Source organism: Thalassophryne amazonica, chromosome 4, assembly GCF_902500255.1.
Source record: "Thalassophryne amazonica chromosome 4, fThaAma1.1, whole genome shotgun sequence".
Taxonomy (NCBI): domain Eukaryota; kingdom Metazoa; phylum Chordata; class Actinopteri; order Batrachoidiformes; family Batrachoididae; genus Thalassophryne; species Thalassophryne amazonica.
The window spans coordinates 377991-401548 of NC_047106.1; the positions used below are offsets into that span (position 1 = coordinate 377991).

The 23558-nt window shown below is 45.5% G+C and overlaps 1 long non-coding RNA gene across 1 annotated transcript; it reads left to right on the forward strand.

Moving 5' to 3' along the window:
- Positions 1 to 3282: 3282 nt before the first annotated feature.
- LOC117509076 lies at positions 3283 to 23558 on the forward strand. The gene is made up of 3 exons (XR_004560225.1): positions 3283 to 3952; positions 9720 to 9726; positions 23547 to 23558. It is a non-coding gene; the product is annotated as an uncharacterized LOC117509076 (long non-coding RNA).

The window sequence follows — 23558 nt, forward strand, 5'->3', positions numbered from 1 at the left end:
CTACTTCTAGGTATCTTATATATGCTACTCTGGAACCACCCCTAAACCCAAACAGTTCAACTGTCAACCCCACTGAGGTCCTTAGTCTGGGTCTCATTAACATAAGATCACTATCCTCAAAATCATTGTTGATCAATGATCTAATTATTGATCATCACTTAGATATGATTGGGCTATGTGAAACCTGGCTTAAATCTACAGCTGTCCTCCCCTTAAATCAGGCCTGCCCACCAGCATATACATTTAGTCACGTCCCTTGTGATGCGAAGCAAGGCGAGGGTGTTGCTCTTATTTAACATGGCTAACATGGCTATTGCGGCTAACGTGGCTAGCCCCGATGGAGAACCCACGGCTAATCTGGGTTTGATCCTCCAAGAATTATGAGATTTTTCAACATCAATCAATCAACATTTATTTATAAAGCACTTTACAGCACCGACTGGTGTCCAAAGTGCTTAACATTAAAAACACAAATTTACAAAAATAAAACACATATAAAATAAAATTTTAAAACAACACATAAAAAAGAACATAAAAATAACAGAACATGTCACCTCCCCACTAAGTGTTAAAAGCCAGTTTAAATAATAAGTCTTTAACTTAGATTTAAAAAGTGCTAGGTCAGGAATAGTACGTAACTCAAGAGGTAGCTCATTCCACAGTCTGGGGCCAGCTACCGCGAAAGCATGATCACCCCAGCGTTTATATCTTGACCTTGGAACATCTAAGTAAAGCTGGCCAGACGCCCTTAACGTCCTACTGTAGGTGCGCAAAGTTAAAATTTCAGACAAGTAGGGAGATACAAGGCCATAAATAGCTTTAAAAACAAACATTAAAATTTTAAAATCAATTCTAAAATGAACTGGAAGCCAGTGGAGTGAGTACAGGACGGGCGCAATATGCTCACGTCTAGAAGTGTTTGTCAAAAGACGAGCAGCAGCATTCTGCACCAACTGGAGACGCGCAAGAGACGACTGATTGATGCCCACATAAAGTGCATTACAATAATCAAGTCTGGAGCTGATGAAAGCATGAATGGCCGTCTTTGATAGGATAATAAATCTCAGCTCGAGGAAATCAAAGGAGAAATAACAAAAACTAACATTAGACTGGAGGAGACTGAAGAATGAATTGAAAAGGCAGAAGAAAGAATACAAAATGTTGAAGATGTTCTGTCAGAAATGTTGAAACTCCATGCTCAAACGGAAGCAAAGTTAACCGAACAGGAGAGCCACTCACGATGAGAAAACATCCGCTTATATGGGATTCCAGAAGGGGCCGAGAAGGACAACGCAACAGTGACTGAGTTTATAGAACATCTGCTGAGTGACAATCTCAACATCATGGATACAACGGCTCTATCACTCACGAGGACCTAAGCCACCTCCACATGCGCAGCCAAGATCAATCGTGGTTAAATTCACCAGCTTTTGAACCAAAGAGATGGTACTTAGCAAAGCATGCCAAAAGAAGGGCTTGATGTTGGAAGAAAACCAAATTAATGTTGACAACAATTACCCGCCACATATTTTGCAAAGGTGAAAAGAATATGCAGAAGTTCAAAAAGTTCTCAAGGAGGCAGACATCTAATTTCAAACGTTGGTCTCTTCCTGGCTAAAAGTGAAGTACCAGGAAGGAGACAAGATCTACAACACCGTGGAAGAGGCAACGAAAGACTTGGCTAGGAAGGGATTCAACACCGTGCCTGTCAAGCAACCTGAGACAGTGATGGAGCACCTTAAAAACGTGAGCTGGCAGAGGAGCGGAGCAAATGGAAAGCCATTCTTGAACCCCACACTTCAAAGAGCAGCTGCAAGCCTTCCGGAGAGAGCCTTCCAGAGAGAGCCACCCCAAACCGTGGACAGTGGTTAGCAGTCGGATGCAAACAGATTCTTCAACTGTTTCAATCCCCTGCCATGAAATGGTGAGTTTGATGATGTGACTGCACACTAAATAGCCCATATTAGAGCCATGTGACTGTATAGATGACCTAGTGACTAAGTTACATTTCTAAGAATTGGGACAACAGATGGACATGGAACTTTGCTATGCCGACACCTTTGAGGGCCCTCCCACTTATGGAGAGGGAGGTTTTCCCCCAAAGCCACCTTCTGCCACCTGGTGAAGGGTCATAAGTAAGACCCCTATTGTGGAAGACGTCTTTCTGTTTTTATTTTATTTTTTTGTTGGTTTACAGTTGTTCCATACTGTCAAGGGGAAGTTCTTCACTCAAATGTAGGACATGACTATAGATGTAAGACTTAATGCAAAGTATAAGATTAGCCACATATAATGCTAATTAGTTAAATAAGCCAGTCAAAAGATCAAATCAAATCAAATCAATTTTATTTATATAGCGCCAAATCACAACAAACAGTTGTCCCAAGGCGCTTTATATTGTAAGGCAAAGCCATACAATAATTACAGAAAAACCCCAACGGTCAAAACGACCCCCTGTGAGCAAGCACTTGGCACAGTGGGAAGGAAATTTTCCCAAAGAGGGAAAATTTTGTCAAAAGTCAAGAAAGACAAGGTCCAAATATCCTATCTCCAAGAAACTCATCTCAATGCCACTGAACATGGCAAACTAAATAGAATGGGTATTAAATATGTATTTTCATCATCTAATAAATCTGGACATAAAAGAGGAGTAGCTATGTTGCTAGCAAGAAGCATGAATTATGAACATATGATGTCAGAACTCACTGATACAGAAGGCAGATACGTGATGATAATCGATAAATGAGAAGGGACCCTTGTAAGTCTCCTAAATGTTTATGCACCTCCAGGCAGTGGATGGATGTTTTATAGAAAAATATTTGACTTGATGACCACAAAAGCACAGGGGTTGTCCTCTGCGGTGGGGACTTTAACATACATCTAACCCAAAACTAGATATTTCAAGGGGTAAGTCTGAGACAAAACTAATAAATAGGAGAATGATTGCCTTAATGAAAGAACTGGGTATTGTAGATATATGGAGAGAATTATCTCCCACCAGTCAAGACTACACTTAATACTCCTCACCACATGCAGTGTACACTAGAACAGATTACTTTTTCAGTTTTAGTAGAGACGTACATAAAATTTAGAGGTGTGACATGGGCCCTGTCACTCAGACCACAGCCCTGTGTTCATTTCTCTGTTGAACAGAGAACAAAGATCTACACCGTGGAGACTTAATTCAAATATATTGAACAATCCCAACACCAACACCTTTTTTGACCGAAATGATAATGGGCAGGTGACACCAGGTATCCTCTGGGATACAATCAAAGCAGTTATGAGGGCTAAAGTTACTACCATCACCTCTTTAATGGAAAATTCAGAAGACAAACGTTACAAGACCTTGAGACCAAATTAAACATTACAAAAGGTCCATAGTGTCACCTTAGATGAAAAGGAGAAACAAGAAATAAAAAGACAAGAATGAGATAGAGGAAATGAGCACACAGGAAATACAAAATAAATTATATTTTTTAAAGCACTTTATTATGAGGTTGGAGGTAAGGCAATGAAGCTCCTGGCATACAAACTAAAGAAGCAGCAAGCAGACATACAATTTTCTAAGATACGAAACCCAGAATCTTGGGGAAGTTGAACACAGACTGGGAAAAATCCAGTAAAAGTTTGAAAATTTTTACAAGAAACTCTATTCTTAGCAACATCTTGATAATGCTCCTCACACTCATGCATTTTTGGCCTCTCTTGACCTACCCTCTATTTCAGAAGAACAAAATGAACAATTAGCATAAAAAATAACAGCTGAAGAATTAAACGCAGCCATCTCTAGGTTGAAAGCGAATAAGTCACCAGGCCCAGATGGCTTCACTGGGGAATGGTACAAATCTCTGCAAGAGCAGTTTGTCCCAAGATTACTGGAGACATTTAACTGGGTCCTAAAGGAAAATAAAATTCCACCTTCCTGGAAAGAAGCAACAATTTTGATTCTGTTAGGTGGTCTCTTCTGTATAAAGTATTACCAAAATTTGGCTTTCATAAGTTGATCATTGACACATTCCTGTTGTGAAAGTGACGTGACACGGACCCACAACAGGGGGCGTTAATGAACGGACAATGGATAAGCCAAAAGTAACAATTTAATGTTGTGAATCGCACAACGACGTACAGACAATAACAATATGGTGGACTGTCAATCATACACCAGGTGACGTGTGGGCAGGCTCGACGATAGAAGTACACCTGGCGAGAGAGAGCCGGATCCCCACACAGCTTCCACCACCAACGGAGCTGAAGAACACCGGAGCCGCCAAGCCCTGCGCCCCAGGGTGGCCGCTGTCTCAGCAGTCAGACCCGGTACTGCTGGCAGAGAACAGAAGACAGCCAGATGAGTGTGAGGTCGCACACTCAGTAATCCACAGTCTGTATTCAGTAAAAGAGGGAGAACCTCCACCTCCAATCACACACTCGTGCAGCTCCTGTTTCACCACTTATCTGGTTTGGGTGTGAGGCGAGCCGTCACTGATCACACCAAACGCCAATCCCACAGATAAGGACACACCAGGGAAAACGGCTGCAAAGAAGTTCGATAATACTCAATGTTTGAGTCAGCAGAGAAATTACCTGAATGGTAGCTGATTTCTCGGCGGGAGGTGGAGTTGCAGTAGGCCTTTATGGTGGTGGTGATGAGTAGTGGATGAGTGACAGCTGGTATGGATGATGTGTGACAGCTGTCACTCCTGTCGCTCCGACACCCTCTTGTGCTTGAAGCCCGCACTTCAAGCAGGGCGCCATCTTGTGGTGGTGGGCCAGCAAGTACATCCTCTTCGGCGGCCCACACAACAGGACCCCCCCTCAACGGGCACCTCCTGGCGCCCGACCAGGCTTGTCCGGTGGACGGGGTGGTAGAAGTCGGCCAGGAGGCCGGGTCTAGGATGAAGCTCCTCTTACCCAGGAGCGCTCTTCTGGGCCATAAACCCTCCCAGTCCACCAGATACTGGACACCCACGGCCCTTTCGATGGACGTCCAGGAGCCGGCATACCGTCCACGCAGGCTACCCGTCAATGATCCGGGCAGGAGGCGGCGCTGGTCCTGGGGCACACAGTGGTGAGGTATGGCAGGGCTTGAGTCTGGACACATGAAACACGGGTGATCCACAGTGAAGCTGGCAGCTTCAGCTTCACTGCGGCCGGACTGAGGACTTTGATGGATGGGAAAAGGTCCGATGTACCTGTCTTTGAGTTTGTAGGATTCCACCTGAGGGTGGATGTCCTTCGTGGAATAGCCAGGACTCTGCCCGGGCTGGTATGCAGGGGCCGGGGAACGCCGGCGGTCTGCATGGGCTTTAGCCCTCGTTCGGGCTCTGAGCAGGGCAGAGCGGGCGGTACGCCACACCCGACGGCACTTCCTCAGATGGGCCTGGACCGAGGGCACCCCGACCTCTCCCTCCACCAGTGGAAACAATGGGGGCTGGTACCCCAAACACACCTCAAACGGGGAGAGGCCGGTGGCAGATGAGACTTGGCTATTATGAGCATACTCGATCCAGGCCAGGTGGTCACTCCAGACCGTTGGGTGCGTGGAGGTCACGCAGCGGAGGGCCTGCTCCAGTTCCTGGTTCATCCGCTCTGACTGCCCGTTCGTCTGGGGGTGGTACCCAGACGAGAGACTGACGGTGGCCCCCAGTTCCCTGCAGAAACTCCTCCAGACCTGGGAGGAGAACTGAGGACCACGAGCCGAGACAATGTCCGATGGAATCCCATGCAGACGCACGACGTGGTGGACCAGGAGGTCTGCAGTCTCCTGGGCCGTAGGGAGCTTCGGGAGGGCCACGAAGTGGGCCGCCTTGGAGAACCGGTCCACTATCGTTAAGATGGTGGTGTTGCCCTGGGACGGCGGGAGGCCCGTGACAAAGTCCAGGCCAATATGAGACCAGGGTCGACGAGGCACGGGCAGAGGCTGGAGGAGGCCTTGGGCCTTGTGGTGGTCGGCTTTGCCCCTGGCACAGGTGGTGCAGGCCTGGACATACTCCCGGACATCGGCTTCCATAGACGCCCACCAGCAGCGCTGCCGGACCACTGCCACCGTCCTTCGCACCCCTGGATGACAGGAGAGCTTGGAACCATGACAGTAGTCAAGGACCGCAGCCCTGGCCTCTGGTGGGACGTACAACTTGTCCTTCGGACCTGTCCCCAGGTCCGGGCTCCGTGTCAGGGCCTCCCGGACGGTCTTCTCCACGTCCCAGGTAAGGGCGGCCACGACAGTGGACTCGGGGATGATGGTGTCAGGGGGGTCTGACGGCTCAGTCCTGACCTCCTCTTCATGTACCCGGGACAGGGCGTCAGATCGTTGGTTTTTTGTCCCGGGGCGGTAGGTGATCCGGAAGTCAAAATGCCCGAAGAACAGCGACCAGCGGGCTTGCCATGGGGTTCAGACGCTTCGTGGTCCGGATGTACTCCAGGTTCCGATGGTCCGTGAAAACCGTAAATGGTACCGATGCTCCCTCCAACAGGTGTCTCCACTCCTCAAGAGCCTCCTTCACCGCAAGAAGTTCCCGATTGCCGACGTCATAGTTCGGTTCAGCTGGGGTCAACCTGCGGGAAAAGTAGGCACATGGATGGAGAACCTTGTCGGACTCCCCGCTCTGGGGATAGCACGGCTCCTATCCCTGAGTCAGAGGCGTCCACTTCAACTACGAACTGGCGCTTGGGATCGGGCTGCACCAGAACTGGTGCAGTCGAGAACCAGCGTTTCAACTCCCTAAACGCGGCTTCGCACCGATCCGACCAGGTGAAGGGGACTTTTGTGGATGTCAGGGCTGTCAGGGGACTAACTACCTGACTGTAGCCCTTGATGAACCTCCGGTAGAAATTTGCAAAACCGAAGAACTGTTGTAGTTTCCTACGGTTCGTTGGTTGGGGCCAATCTCTCACCGTCGCAACCTTGGCCGGATCAGGGGTGACGGAGTTGGAGGAGATTATGAACCCCAGGAAAGACAAAGAAGTGCGGTGGAACTCACACTTCTCGCCCTTCACAAACAGCCGGTTCTCCAACAACCGCTGTAGGACCTGACGTACATGCTTGACATGGGTCTCAGGATCTGGAGAAAAGATGAGTATATCGTCTAGATATACGAAGACAAACCGATGCAGGAAGTCCCGCAAGACGTCATTAACCAACGCTTGGAACGTCGCGGGCGCATTGGTGAGGCCGAACGGCATGACCAGGTACTCAAAGTGACCTAACGGGGTGTTAAATGCCGTCTTCCACTCGTCTCCCTCCCGGATTCCGAACCAGGTGATAAGCATTCCTAAGATCCAATTTTGTGAAAATTTGGGCTCCATGCAGGGGCGTGAACACTGAATCCAACAGAGGTAACAGGTATCGGTTGCGAACCGTGATCTCGTTCAGCCCTCTGTAATCAATGCATGGACGGAGTCCGCCGTCCTTCTTACGCACAAAAAAGAAACCAGCACCCATCGGGGAGCTGGAGTTCCAGATCAACCCGGCAGCTAACCAGTCCCGGATGTAGGTCTCCAATGATTCGCGGAGCGCAACAGCATTCCAGCTGGCTCGCGCTGCCGCGATGCGGAAATCGACTGCATACTTTGCTGTGCTCCGACGCCCCTGCCGTATCGCCAGCAGCACACTTGAAGCAGTCTCGCCTCTATGAGGGTGGTCGAACACCTGTTGGAACTCCCTCACAAACTCAGTATAAACCGTTAGGAGCCGTGAATTCTGCTCCCAGAGCGCCGTAGCCCAGGTGCGTGCCTCTCCTCGAAGCAGATTTATAACGTAAGCCACCCGGCTAGCGTCTGACGCGTACATGACGGGATGCTGTGAAAAGACGAGCGAGCACTGCATCAAGAAGTCCGCGCACCGTCTCCACAACAGCCACCGTACGGCTCCGAGAGGGCTTATGTATGCTTCAGGGGAAGGTGGGGGGGTTCGTTGAACGACCAGCGGAATGTCAGCAGGAGGAGGTGCTGCAGCAGCGCCCTGAGCACGCGCTTCCACCTGGGCGGTGAGAGCCTCCATCCTATGATTGAGAACACTGCTCTGCTCGGTAACCTAAGTCCAACCGAGTGGTAAGGCAGTTAAGATGTGCTTGCAGCTCACCCAACACGCCTCCTGCTGGCGCCTGTGCACCTCGCTCTTCCATTGGCTGTTCAAGCGATGGTTGACGCCCCTCGGGATCCATGACGCTGGCCGAGAAATCCTGTTGTGAAAGTGTCGTGACACGGACCCACAACAGGGGGCATTAATGAACGGACAATGGATAAGCCAAAAGTAACAATGTAATGTTGTGAATCGCACAACGACGTACAGACAATAACAATATGGTGGACTGTCAATCATACACCAGGTGACGTGTAGGCAGGCTCGACGATAGAAGACGCCTGGCGAGAGAAGAGCCGGATCTCCACACAGCTTCCACCACCAACGGAGCTGAAGAACACCGGAGCCGCCAAGCCCTGCGATCCAGGTGGCCGCTGTCTTCAGCAGTCAGACCCGGTACTGCTGGCAGAAAACAGAGACAGTCCTGATGAGTGTGAGTTCGCACACTCAGTAATGGTGGTGGGCCAGCAGTACCTCCTTTTCGGCGGCCCACACAACAATTCCAAGCTCTATATGACAGCCCTTCTGCCAGGATTAAAGTTAATGGTGCCCTCTCAAATGCATTTACCCTGGAACGTAGAACAAGTCAGGGGTGTCCAGCCTCACCCCTGCTTTTTATGTTATTTATTGAACCTCTGGGTCAATGGATATGACAGAATTGTGAAATTAAAGTGATAAGTAGACATTTTGATGAACATAAATTAGTTTCCGATGATGTATTGGTCTACCTAACACAGCCTACTCTGACATTCTCTAAGCTAATGACTGTTTTGGAAAAATATGGTTCTCTCTCAGGATACAAACTAAATGTTCAAAAGACACAAGTGCTTACTTTTAATTATGATCCACCTAGTTCCTTGGTAGAGAAATACCAGCTAAGATGGGGGGCAGACCATATATGATATCTGGGTGTTAATCTCCCAAAAGATATCTCAAATCTATCCACCCTGAATTATGAGCAGCTAAACAATAAGATCAAATCTGGTCTAAATCTGATCAAATCTCCATCAGCGATGGAGTCTCCTACCATTCTTAAGTCTTAATTCCAGGGTGGAATCTATAAGAATGAATGTGCTACCGAGATTGCTATACATTTTCCAGAGTGTCCCAGTTGAAATACCTATGAACAGTTTATGTAAATGGGATAAAATGATATCAAGATTTCTGTGGCAAGGTAAAAAACCTAGGATTAGGTATAAAACTCTTCAGTTACATAAAGATTGCGGAGGACTTGGCCTTCCTTTGGGTTTGAGGTGGCACTTCACTGGTGACGTCTACTGGTGGTTGGCTCTCACTGAGGTATTGTATCACTTCCTGTTCTGGAGCACAGCGATGTTTTGCTGTATCTGTTAGCTGTTTAATCTGTGCAGTTAGATTGATCTAGTTAACTAGATAACGATTTATTTTCACAGTGAATCTTCACGTGCCTTAACTAAAGCACTCCCTCTGCTGAATCACCTCTAAATTATTTACACATTATTCACTTTGCGTGTTTTTAGGAATCTGCTAGCTTAGCGCAGCTACTAGCTCTTAGCCGGTTTAGCATGGCGGCTTCTCCTGTCTCTCCCGCACTTTTCTGCTCTGGGTGTGAAATGTTTAGTTATTCCTCGGCCTCCTTTAGCAGTTGTAATAAGTGTAGCTTATTCGTAGCTTTGGAGGCCAGGCTGGGCGAATTGGAGACTCGGCTCCGCACCTTGGAAAATCCTACAGCTAGCCAGGCCCCTGTAGTTGGTATGGACCAAGGTAGCTTAGCCGCCGTTAGTTCCCCTCCAGCAAATCCAGAGCAGCCGGGAAAGCAGTCTGGCTGGGTGACTGTGAGGAGGAAGCGTAGTCCTAAACAGAAGCCCCCTGTACACGTGTAATTCACGTCGGCAGTAATGACACCCGGTTACGCCAATCGGAGGTCACTAAATTAACATTGAATCGGTGTGTAACTTTGCAAAAACAATGTCGGACTCTGTAGTTTTCTCTGGGCCCCCTCCCCAATCGGACCGGGAGTGACATGTTTAGCCGCATGTTCTCCTTGAATTGCTGGCTGTCTGAGTGGTGTCCAAAAAATGAGGTGGGCTTCATAGATAATTGGCAAAGCTTCTGGGGGAAAACCTGGTCTTGTTAGGAGAGACGGCATCCATCCCACTTTGGATGGAGCAGCTCTCATTTCTAGAAATCTGGCCAATTTTATTAAACCCTCCAAACCGTGACTATCCAGGGTTGGGACCAGGAAGCAGAGTTGTAGTCTTACACACCTCTCTGCAGCTTCTCTCCCCCTGCCATCCCCTCATTACCCCATCCCCGTAGAGACGGTGTCTGCTCCCAGTGTTGTGTGGGCCGCTGAAGAGGAGGTACTGCTGGCCCACCACCACCAGAGGGCGCCCTGCTTGGAGTGCGGGCTCCAAGCACGAGAGGGCGCCAGACCCAGAGGAAGTGACAGCTGTCACTCATCACACCAGCTGTCACTCATCTACACCAGTACTTAAGCCGGACTGCAACTCCACCTCCCCGTCGAGAAATCGACTACCGAGAGGTAACTTCTCTGCTGACTCATATCGTTGAGTGGATTCTGAACTTCTGTTGCAGCCGGTATCCTGTGGTGTTCGCCCTTATCTGGGGAATTGGCGTGTGGCGTGATGACGACGACTGCGCTACAGATAAGTGGTTACACAAGGAGCTGCACGAGTGTGTGATTCGGAGGTGGAGGTCCTCCTCCTGACTGTGTACAGACTATAGACCACTGAGTGTAAGGACTTACACTCATTCATCTTGTCTCTGCTTTTTGCCAGCAGTACCAGGTTCGACAGCCGAAGACAGAGGTCACCTGGGGACTCGGGACTTGGCGGCTCCGGTGTTCTTCAGACCGTTGGTGGTGGAGGCCGTGTGGGACGCGGCCTCTCTCTCGTCGGGGTCTTCTATCTTCGAGCCTGCCCACACGTCACCTGGTGTTAATTGACTTTGCAATTTCTGTATATTTAGTTTGTGTATTGTCACAACATTAAATTGTTACCTTTTGGCTTACTCATTGTCCGTTCATTTTGCGGCCCCCTGTTGTGGGTCCGTGCTACGACACCTTCCCAACAGGATTCTCGGCCATCGTCATGGATTCCGAGGGGCGTCAGCTCGAGCGTGAACGGCCAATGGAGAGCCAGGAGCGCAGGCGTCAGCGGGAGGCGTGTTGAGTGAGCTGCAGCAGATCTTAACCGCCTTCACGGCTCGGTTGGATTTAGTGACCGAGCAGAATGTCCTCCTTAATCGGAGAGTGGAGGCTCTCGCCGCCAGGGTGGAAGCGCACGATCAGGGCGCTGCTGCAGCTCCTCCTCTGGCTGGTCCTGGGCCTGAATCAGACGTACCACTGGTCGTTCAACAAACCCCCCCCACCATCCCCTGAAGCATACATAAGCCCTCCGGAACCGTACGGGGGCTGTGTCGAGACGTGCGCGGACTTCCTCATGCGGACCGCCGACGGTCCCCGGCCCCCACGTACCAGCCCGGGCAGGAGGTGTGGCTGTCAACAAAGGATATCCCCCTCTGTGTGGACTCAACCAAGTTGAAGGACAGATACATTGGACCGTTCCCTATCTTCAAGATCATCAACCCGGCCGCAGTGAAGCTCCGTCTCCCGGCTTCGCTGCGGATCCACCCTGTCTTCCACGTGTCCCGTCTCAAACCGCACCACACCTCGCCCCTCTGTACACCTGGACCCACGCCGCCTCCTGCCCGGCTCATCGACGGGGAACCTGCTTGGACGGTCCGCAGGCTCCTGGACGTCCGTCGTAAGGGCCGGGGGTTCCAATATCTGGTGGACTGGGAGGGGTATGGACCTGAAGAACGCTCCTGGGTGAAGAGGAGCTTCATCCTGGACCCGGCCCTCCTGGCCGATTTCTACAGACGTCACCCGGACAAGCCACTGGGGATTATATGGATATGCAATATGGAGCGCCTTGGGGCAACTGTTTGTTGTGATTTGGCGCTATATAAGAAAAAAGTTGATTGATTGATTGATTGTATTGTCACAACATTAAATTGTTACCTTTTGGCTTACTCATTGTCCGTTCATTTGCGCCCCCTGTTGTGGGTCCGTGCTACGACACCTTCCCAACACCCAGACCACCAATAACCAGCAAAAATCTATTTAAGCATAAAAATTCAAAAAGAAAAAATAATATAGCACCTTCAACTGCACCACAGACTAAAACAGTTAAACGTGGTCTATTAAACATTAGGTCTCTCTCTTCTATGTCCCTGTAAATGATATAATAAGTGATCAACATATTGATTTATTCTGCCTTACAGAAACCTGGTTACAGCAGGATGAATATGTTAGTTTAAATGAGTCAACACCCCCGAGCACACTAACTGTCAGAATGCTCGTAGCACGGGCCGAGGCGGAGGATTAGCAGCAATCTTCCATTCCAGCTTATTAATTAATCAAAAACCCAGACAGAGCTTTAATTCATTTGAAAGCTTGACTCTTAGTCTTGTCCATCCAAACTGGAAGTCCCAAAAACCAATTTTATTTGTTATTATCTGTCGTCCACCTGGTCGTTACTATGAGTTTCTCTGTGAATTTTCAGACCTTTTGTCTGACTTAGTGCTTAGCTCACATAAGATAATTATAGTGGGTGATTTTAACATCCACACAGATGCTGAGAATGACAGCCTCAACACTGCATTTAATCTATTATTAGACTCTATTGGCTTTGCTCAAAAAGTAAATGAGTCCACCCACCACTTTAATCATATCTTAGATCTTGTTCTGACTTATGGTATGGAAATTGAAGACTTAACAGTATTCCCTGAAAACTCCCTTCTGTCTGATCATTTCTTAATAACATTTACATTTACTCTGATGGACTACCCAGCAGTGGGGAATAAGTTTCATTACAGTAGAAGTCTTTCAGAAAGCGCTGTAACTAGGTTAAGGATATGATTCCTTCTTTATGTTCTCTAATGCCATATACCAACACAGTGCAGAGTAGCTACCTAAACTCTGTAGGTGAGATAGAGTATCTCGTCAATAGTTTTACATCCTCATTGAAGACAACTTTGGATGCTGTAGCTCCTCTGAAAAAGAGAGCTTTAAATCAGAAGTGTCTGACTCCGTGGTATAACTCACAAACTCACGGCTTAAAGCAGATAACCCGTAAGTTGGAGAGGAAATGGCATCTCACTAATTTAGAAGATCTTCACTTAGCCTGGAAAAAGAGTCTGTTGCTCTATAAAAAAGCCCTCCGTAAAGCTAGGACATCTTACTATTTATCACTAATTGAAGAAAATAAGAACAACCCCAGGTTTCTTTTCAGCACTGTAGCCAGGCTGACAAAGAGTCAGAGCTCTATTGAGCTGAGTAATTCCTTTAACTTTAACTAGTAATGACTTCATGACTTTCTTTGCTAATAAAATTTAACTATTAGAGAAAAAATTACTCATAACCATCCCAAAGACATATCATTATCTTTGGCTGCTTTCAGTGATGCCGGTATTTGGTTAGACTCTTTCTCTCCGATTGTTCTGTCTGAGTTATTTTCATTAGTTACTTCATCCAAACCATCAACATGTCTATTAGACCCCATTCCTACCAGGCTGCTCAAGGAAGTCCTACCATTATTTAATGCTTCGATCTTAAATATGATCAATCTATCTTATTAGTTGGCTATGTACCACAGGCTTTTAAGGTGGCAGTAATTAAACCATTACTTAAAAAGCCATCACTTGACCCAGCTATCTTAGCTATTATAGGCCAATCTCCAACCTTCCTTTTCTCTCAAAAATTCTTGAAAGGGTAGTTGTAAAACAGCTAACTGATCATCTGCAGAGGAATGGTCTATTTGAAGAGTTTCAGTCAGGTTTTAGAATTCATCATAGTACAGAAACAGCATTAGTGAAGGTTACAAATGATCTTCTTATGGCCTCAGACAGTGGACTCATCTCTGTGTTTGTTCTGTTAGACCTCAGTGCTGCTTTTGATACTGTTGACCATAAAATTTTATTACAGAGATTAGAGCATGTCATAGGTATTAAAGGCACTGCGCTGCGATGGTTTGAATCATATTTATCTAATAGATTACAATTTGTTCATGTAAATGGGGAATCTTCTTCTCATGACTAACGTTAATTATGGAGTTCCACAAGGTTCTGTGCTAGGACCAATTTTATTCACTTTATACATGTTTCCCTTAGGCAGTATTATTAGACAGCATTGCTTAAATTTCATTGTTACGCAGATGATACCCAGCTTTATCTATCCATGAAGCCAGAGGACACACACCAATTAGCTAAACTGCAGGATTGTCTTACAGACATAAAGACATGGATGACCTCTAATTTCCTGCTTTTAAACTCAGATAAAACTGAAGTTATTGTACTTGGCCCCACAAATCTTAGAAACATGGTGTCTAACCAGATCCTTACTCTGGATGGCATTACCCTGACCTCTAGTAATACTGTGAGAAATCTTGGAGTCATTTTTGATCCGGATATGTCCTTCAATGCGCATATTAAACAAATATGTAGGACTGCTTTTTTGCATTTGTGCAATATCTCTAAAATTAGAAAGGTCTTGTCTCAGAGTGATGCTGAAAACTAATTCATGCATTTATTTCCTCTAGGCTGGACTATTGTAATTCATTATTATCAGGTTGTCCTAAAAGTTCCCTGAAAAGCCTTCAGTTAATTCAAAATGCTGCAGCTAGAGTACTGACGGGGACTAGAAGGAGAGAGCATATCTCACCCATATTGGCCTCTCTTCATTGGCTTCCTGTTAATTCTAGAATAGAATTTAAAATTCTTCTTCTTACTTATAAGGTTTTGAATAATCAGGTCCCATCTTATCTTAGGGACCTCATAGTACCATATCACCCCAATAGAGCGCTTCGCTCTCAGACTGCAGGCTTACTTGTAGTTCCTAGGGTTTGGAAGAGTAGAATGGGAGGCAGAGCCTTCAGCTTTCAGGCTCCTCTCCTGTGGAACCAGCTCCCAATTCAGATCAGGGAGACAGACACCCTCTCTACTTTTAAGATTAGGCTTAAAACTTTCCTTTTTGCTAAAGCTTATAGTTAGGGCTGGATCAGGTGACCCTGAACCATCCCTTAGTTATGCTGCTATAGACGTAGACTGCTGGGGGGTTCCCATGATGCACTGAGTGTTTCGTTCTCTTTTTGCTCTGTAGCACCACTCTGCATTTAATCATTAGTGATCGATCTCTGCTCCCCTCCACAGCTTGTCTTTTTCCTGGTTCTCTCCCTCAGCCCCAACCAGTCCCAGCAGAAGACTGCCCCTCCCTGAGCCTGGTTCTGCTGGAGGTTTCTTCCTGTTAAAAGGGAGTTTTTCCTTCCCACTGTCGCCAAGTGCTTGCTCATAGGGGGGGCGTTTTTGACCGTTGGGGTTTTTCCGTAATTATTGTATGGCTTTGCCTTACAATATAAAGCGCCTTGGGGCAACTGTTATTGTGATTTGGTGCTATATAAATAAAAGTGATTTGGTTGATTTGATTCCTTGTCTACATGATTATTACTGCGCAGCCCATCCATCCATCCATTTTCTTCCGCTTCATCCAAGGTCGGGTCGCAGGGGCAGCAGCTCAAGCAAAGCCGCCCAGACCTGAGATTATTGAACTCTCTCCTCTCCCCCTAGCTCCACCCAGGCTTTCAAGAAGCTAATATATATACACTCAAGAAAATATAAACACAACACTTTTGGTTTTGCTCCCATTTTGTATGAGATTAACTAAACAATCTAAATGTTTTTCCACATACACAATATCACCATTTCCCTCAAATTCTGTGCACAAACCAGTCTAAATCTGTGATAGTGAGCACTTATCCTTTGCTGAGATAATCAATCAATCAATCAATCAATCATTTTTATTTATATAGCGCCAAATCACAACAAACAGTTGCCCCAAGGCGCTTTGTATTGTAAGGCAAAAGCCATACAATAATTACGTAAAAACCCCAACGGTCAAAACGACCCCCTGTGAGCAAGCACTTGGCGACAGTGGGAAGGAAAAAACTCCCTTTTAACAGGAAGAAACCTGGTGTGTGTCCTCTGGCTTCATGGATAGATAAAGCTGGGTATCATCTGCGTAACAGTGAAAATTTAAGCAATGCCGTCTAATAATACTGCCTAAGGGAAGCATGTATAAAGTGAATAAAATTGGTCCTAGCACAGAACCTTGTGGAACTCCATAATTAACCTTAGTCTGTGAAGAAGATTCCCCATTTACATGAACAAATTGTAATCTATTAGACAAATATGATTCAAACCACCGCAGCGCAGTGCCTTTAATACCTATGGCATGCTCTAATCTCTGTAATAAAATTTTATGGTCAACAGTATCAAAAGCAGCACTGAGGTCTAACAGAACAAGCACAGAGATGAGTCCACTGTCCGAGGCCATAAGAAGATCATTTGTAACCTTCACTAATGCTGTTTCTGTACTATGATGAATTCTAAAACCTGACTGAAACTCTTCAAATAGACCATTCCTCTGCAGATGATCAGTTAGCTGTTTTACAACTACCCTTTCAAGAATTTTTGAGAGAAAAGGAAGGTTGGAGATTGGCCTATAATTAGCTAAGATAGCTGGGTCAAGTGATGGCTTTTTAAGTAATGGTTTAATTACTGCCACCTTAAAAGCCTGTGGTACATAGCCAACTAACAAAGATAGATTGATCATATTTAAGATCGAAGCATTAAATAATGGTAGGACTTCCTTGAGCAGCCTGGTAGGAATGGGGTCTAATAGACATGTTGATGGTTTGGATGAAGTAACTAATGAAAATAACTCAGACAGAACAATCTGAGAGAAAGAGTCTAACCAAATACCGGCATCACTGAAAGCAGCCAAAGATAACGATATGTCTTTGGGATGGTTATGAGTAATTTTTTCTCTAATAGTTAAAATTTTATTAGTAAAGAAAGTCATGAAGTCATTACTAGTTAAAGTTAAAGGAATACTCGGCTCAATAGAACTCTGACTCTTTGTCAGCCTGGCTACAGTGCTGAAAAGAAACCTGGGGTCGTTCTTATTTTCTTCAATTAGTGATGAGTAGTAAGATGTCCTAGCTTTACGGAGGGCTTTTTTATAGAGCAACAGACTCTTTTTCCAGGCTAAATGAAGATCTTCTAAATTAGTGAGTCACCATTTCCTCTCCAGCTTACGGGTTATCTGCTTTAAGCTGTGAGTTTGTGGGTTATACTATGGAGTCAGGCACTTCTGATTTAAGGCTCTCTTTTTCAGAGGAGTTACAGCATCCAAAGTTGTCCTCAATGAGGATGTAAAGCTATTGACGAGATAATCTATCACTCTACTGGTGGTTGGCTCTCACTGCGGTATTGTATCACTTCCTGTTCCGGAGCACAGCGGTGTTTTGCTGTATTTGTTAGCTGTTTTAATCTGTGCAGTTAGATTGATCTAGATAACTAGATAACGATTTATTTCACAGTGTAATCTTTACGTGCCTTAACTAAAGCACTCTCTCTGCTGAATTACCTCTAAATTATTTTCATATTCTTCACTTTGTGTGTTTTTAGGAATCCGCTAGCTTAGCGCAGCTATTAGCTCTTAGCTGGTTTAGCATGACGGCTTCTCCTGTCTCTCCTGCACTTTTCTGCTCTGGGTGTGAAATGTTTAGTTATTCCTCGGCCTCCTTTAGCAGTAACGGTAGTTGTAATAAGTGTAGCTTATTCGTAGCTTTGGAGGCCAGGCTGGGCGAATCCTACAGCTAGCCAGGCCCCTGTAGTTGGTGCGGACCAAGGTAGCTTAGCCACTGTTAGCTGTCCCCCACCAGATCCCAAGCAGCTGGGGAAAGCAGGCCGACTGGGTGACTGTGAGGAGGAAGCGTAGTCCTGTCCTTATTGTCAAAATGTCTTGTCCTGTCATCACTGAGGGAAGGTGAGAAACAAAATGTCCATTCCTTGTATGTCTAGTACATGTGAAGAATTGACAATAAAGCCGACTTTGACTTTGACCTCCCGATCCACACACACCTCCCCCAGCTCCTCCGGTGGAACCCTGAGGCGTTCCCAAGCCAGCTGAGAGATGTAGTCCCTCCAGCATGTCCTGGGTCTTCCCTGGGGCCTCCTCCCAATGGGACGTGCCTGGAACACCTCCCCAGCGAGGCGTCCAGAGGCATCTGGAAAAGATGCCCGAGCCACCTCAACTGATTCCTTTCATCATGGAGGAGCAGCGATTCGACTCAGAGCTCCTCCTGAGTGACCGAGCTCCTCACCCTATCTCTAAGGGAGCGCCCAGCCACCCTGTGGAGGAAACTCATCTCCGTCGCTTGTACTCGCAATCTTGTTCTTTCAGTCATGAGCCAAATCTCAGAACACACACTGTGATATCTGGCTTGACGTGTTGGCATCAGAATTTTGGCTCTCTGTTGGGACTGTTTACACAGAGACTGCTACCTGCTGCTTTGGACTTGAATTAACAGTCTTTTTCAAGACTTTTTTTACCTTTTTACTTTTTTTTTTTTTTTTTTACTTTTTTACTGTGCTCCAACGCCTAAGGAAGACCTCTAAGGGTCGAAACATCGCGACGGAGCACTTTTATCAGCTAACTTTCATCAGCGTTGGCAAGCTAACTAGCTTGCTAACGCTTTCGTTTTTATTTTTATTTTTATTTTTTTTTTATTTTATTTTTTTCTCTTTTAGCACTGTTGTCGTGCGTTGTCTGTGCTGCTCCACAGCGTGTTTAGTTGATTTTTATTTTATTTTAGCACCGTTGTCGTGCGTTCGCTGTTGTCGTGCGTTGCCTGTGCTGCTTCATGGCCTGTTTGGTGCCTTGATTGGGGCACTCCTTCTGCTGAATCACCTTTAAATTATTTACACATTATTCACTTTGTGTGTTTTTAGGAATCCGCTAGGTTGCGTAGCTACTAGCTCTTAGCCGATTTAGCATGGCGGCTTCTCCTGTCTCTCCCGCACTTTTCTGCTCTGGGTGTGAAATGTTTAGTTATTCCTCGGCCTCCTTTAGCAGTAACGGTACTTGTAATAAGTGCAGCTACAGCTAGCCAGGCCCCTGTAGTCGGTGCGGACCAAGGTGGCTTAGCCGCCGTTAGTTCCCCCCTGGCAGATCCCGGGCAATCGGGAAAGCAGGCTGACTGGGTGACTGTGAGGAGGAAGCGTAGCCCTAAACAGAAGCCCCGTGTACACCGCCAACCCGTTCACATCTCTAACCGTTTTTCCCCACTTGACGATACACTCGCCGAGGATCAAACTCTGGTTATTGGCGACTCTGTTTTGCGAAATGTGAAGTTAGCGACACCAGCAACCATAGTCAATTGTCTTCCGGGGGCCAGAGCAGGCGACATCGAAGGACATTTGAAATTGCTGGCTAAGGCTAAGCGTAAATTTGGTAAGATTGTAATTCACGTCGGCAGTAGTGACACTCGGTTACGCCAATCGGAGGTCACTAAAATTAACATTAAATCGGTGTGTAACTTTGCAAAAACAATGTCGGACTCTGTAGTTTTCTCTGGGCCCCTCCCCAATCAGACCGGGAGTGACATGTTTAGCCGCATGTTCTCCTTGAATTGCTGGCTGTCTGAGTGGTGTCCAAAAAATGAGGTGGGCTTCATAGATAATTGGCAAAGCTTCTGGGGAAAACCTGGTCTTGTTAGGAGAGACGGCATCCATCCCACTTTAGATGGAGCAGCTCTCATTTCTAGAAATCTGGCCAATTTTTTGGGATCCTCCAAACTGTGACTGTCTAGCGTTGGGACCAGGAGACAGAGCTGTGGTCTTATACACCTCTCTGCAGCTTCTCTCCCCCTGCCATCCCCTCATTACCCCATCCCCGTAGACACGGTGCCTGCTCCCAGACCACCAATAACCAGCAAAAATCTATTTAAGCATAAAAATTCAAAAAGAAAAAATAATATAGCACCTTCAACTGCACCACAGACTAAAACAGTTAAATGTGGTCTATTAAACATTAGGTCTCTCTCTTCTAAGTCCCTGTTGGTAAATGATATAATAATTGATCAACATATTGATTTATTCTGCCTAACAGAAACCTGGTTACAGCAGGATGAATATGTTAGTTTAAATGAGTCAACACCCCCGAGTCACACTAACTGTCAGAATGCTCGTAGCACGGGCCGGGGCGGAGGATTAGCAGCAATCTTCCATTCCAGCTTATTAATTAATCAAAAACCCAGACAGAGCTTTAATTCATTTGAAAGCTTGACTCTTAGTCTTGTCCATCCAAATTGGAAGTCCCAAAAACCAGTTTTATTTGTTATTATCTATCGTCCACCTGGTCGTTACTGTGAGTTTCTCTGTGAATTTTCAGACCTTTTGTCTGACTTAGTGCTTAGCTCAGATAAGATAATTATAGTGGGCGATTTTAACATCCACACAGATGCTGAGAATAACAGCCTCAACACTGCATTTAATCTATTATTAGACTCTATTGGCTTTGCTCAAAAAGTAAATGAGTCCACCCACCACTTTAATCATATCTTAGATCTTGTTCTGACTTATGGTATGGAAATAGAAGACTTAACAGTATTCCCTGAAAACTCCCTTCTGTCTGATCATTTTTTAATAACATTTGCATTTACCCTGATGGACTACCCAGCAGTGGGGAATAAGTTTCATTACACTAGAAGTCTTTCAGAAAGCGCTGTAACTAGGTTTAAGGATATGATTCCTTCGTTACGTTCTCTAATGCCATATACCAACACAGAGCAGAGTAGCTACCTAAACTCTGTAAGGGAGATAGAGTATCTCGTCAATAGTTTTACATCCTCTTTGAAGACAACTTTGGATGCTGTAGCTCCTCTGAAAAGAGAGCTTTAAATCAGAAGTGTCTGACTCCGTGGTATAACTCACAAACTCGTAGCTTAAAGCAGATAACCCGTAAGTTGGAGAGGAAATGGCGTCTCACTAATTAGAAGATCTTCACTTAGCCTGGAAAAAGAGTTTGTTGCTCTATAAAAAAAGCCCTCCGTAAAGCTAGGACATCTTTCTACTCATCACTAATTGAAGAAAATAAGAATAACCTCAGGTTTCTTTTCAGCACTGTAGCTAAGCTGACAAAGAGTCAGAGCTCTATTGAGCTGAGTATTCCATTAACTTTAACTAGTAATGACTTCATGACTTTCTTTGCTAACAAAATTTTGACTATTAGAGAAAAAATTACTCATAACCATCCCAAAGATGTATCGTTATCTTTGGCTGCTTTCAGTGATGCCGGTATTTGGTTAGACTCTTTCTCTCCGGTTGTTCTGTCTGAGTTATTTTCATTGGTTGCTTCGTCCAAACCATCGGCATGTTTATTGGACCCCATTCCTGCCAGGCTGCTCAAGGAAGTCCTACCATTATTTAATGCTTCAATCTTAAATATGATCAATCTATCTTTGTTAGTTGGTTATGTACCACAGGCCTTTAAGGTGGCAGTAATTAAACCATTACTTAAAAAGCCATCACTTGACCCAGCTATCTTAGCTAATTATAGGCCAATCTCCAACCTTCCTTTTCTCTCAAAGATTCTTGAAAGGGTAGTTGTAAAACAGCTAACTGATCATCTGCAGAGGAATGGTCTATTTGAGGAGTTTCAGTCAGGTTTTAGAATTCATCATAGTACAGAAACAGCATTAGTGAAGGTTACAAATGATCTTCTTATGGCTTCGGACAGTGGACTTATCTCTGTGCTTGTTCTGTTGGACCTCAGTGCTGCTTTTGATACTGTTGACCATAAAATTTTATTACAGAGATTAGAGCATGTCATAGGTATTAAAGGCACTGCGCTGCGGTGGTTTGAATCATATTTGTCTAATAGATTACAGTTTGTTCATGTAAATGGGGAATCTTCTTCTCATGACTAAAGTTAATTATGGAGTTCCACAAGGTTCTGTGCTAGGACCAATTTTATTCACTTTATACATGTTTCCCTTAGGCAGTATTATTAGACGGTATTGCTTAAATTTTCATTGTTACGCAGATGATACCCAGCTTTATCTATCCATGAAGCCAGAGGACACACACCAATTAGCTAAACTGCAGGATTGTCTTACAGACATAAAGACATGGATGACCTCTAATTTCCTGCTTTTAAACTCAGATAAAACTGAAGTTATTGTACTTGGCCCCACAAATCTTAGAAACATGGTGTCTAACCAGATCCTTACTCTGGATGGCATTACCCTGACCTCTAGTAATACTGTGAGAAATCTTGGAGTCATTTTTGATCAGGATATGTCATTCAAGGCGCATATTAAACAAATATGTAGGACTGCCTTTTTGCATTTACGCAATATCTCTAAAATCAGAAAGGTCTTGTCTCAGAGTGATGCTGAAAAACTAATTCATGCATTTATTTCCTCTAGGCTGGACTATTGTAATTCATTATTATCAGGTTGTCCTAAAAGTTCCCTAAAAAGCCTTCAGTTGGTTCAGAATGCTGCAGCTAGAGTACTGACGGGGACTAGCAGGAGAGAGCATATCTCACCCGTGTTGGCCTCTCTTCATTGGCTTCCTGTTAATTCTAGAATAGAATTTAAAATTCTTCTTCTTACTTATAAGGTTTTGAATAATCAGGTCCCATCTTATCTTAGGGACCTCATAGTACCATATTACCCCATTAGAGCGCTTCGCTCTCAGACTGCGGGCTTACTTGTAGTTCCTAGGGTTTGTAAGAGTAGAATTGGAGGCAGAGCCTTCAGCTTTCAGGCTCCTCTCCTGTGGAACCAGCTCCCAATTCAGATCAGGGAGACAGACACCCTCTCTACTTTTAAGATTAGGCTTAAAACTTTCCTTTTCGCTAAGGCTTATAGTTAGGGCTGGATCGGGTGACCCTGGACCATCCCTTGGTTATGCTGCTTTAGACGTAGATTGTGGGGGCGTTCCCATGATGCACTGTTTCTTTCTCTTTTTGCTCCGTATGCATCACTCTGCATTTAATCATTAGTGATCGATCTCTGCCCCCCTTCACGGCATGTCTTTTTTCTGGTTTTTTCCCTCAGCCCCAACCAGTCTCAGCAGAATCAATCAATCAACCATCAATCAACTTTTTTCTTGTATAGCGCCAAATCACAACAAACAGTTGCCCCAAGGCGCTCCACATTGCAAGGCAAGGCCATACAATAATTATGAAACACAGTCTACGTCTAAAGCAGCATAACTAAGGGATGGTCCAGGGTCACCTGATCCAGCCCTAACTATAAGCCTTAGCGAAAAGGAAAGTTTTAAGCCTAATCTTAAAAGTAGAGAGGGTGTCTGTCTCCCTGATCTGAATTGGGAGCTGGTTCCACAGGAGAGGAGCCTGAAAGCTGAAGGCTCTGCCTCCCATTCTACTCTTACAAACCCTAGGAACTACAAGTAAGCCCGCAGTCTGAGAGCGAAGCGCTCTAATGGGGTAATATGGTACTACGAGGTCCCTAAGATAAGATGGGACCTGATTATTCAAAACCTTATAAGTAAGAAGAAGAATTTTAAATTCTATTCTAGCATTAACAGGAAGCCAATGAAGGGA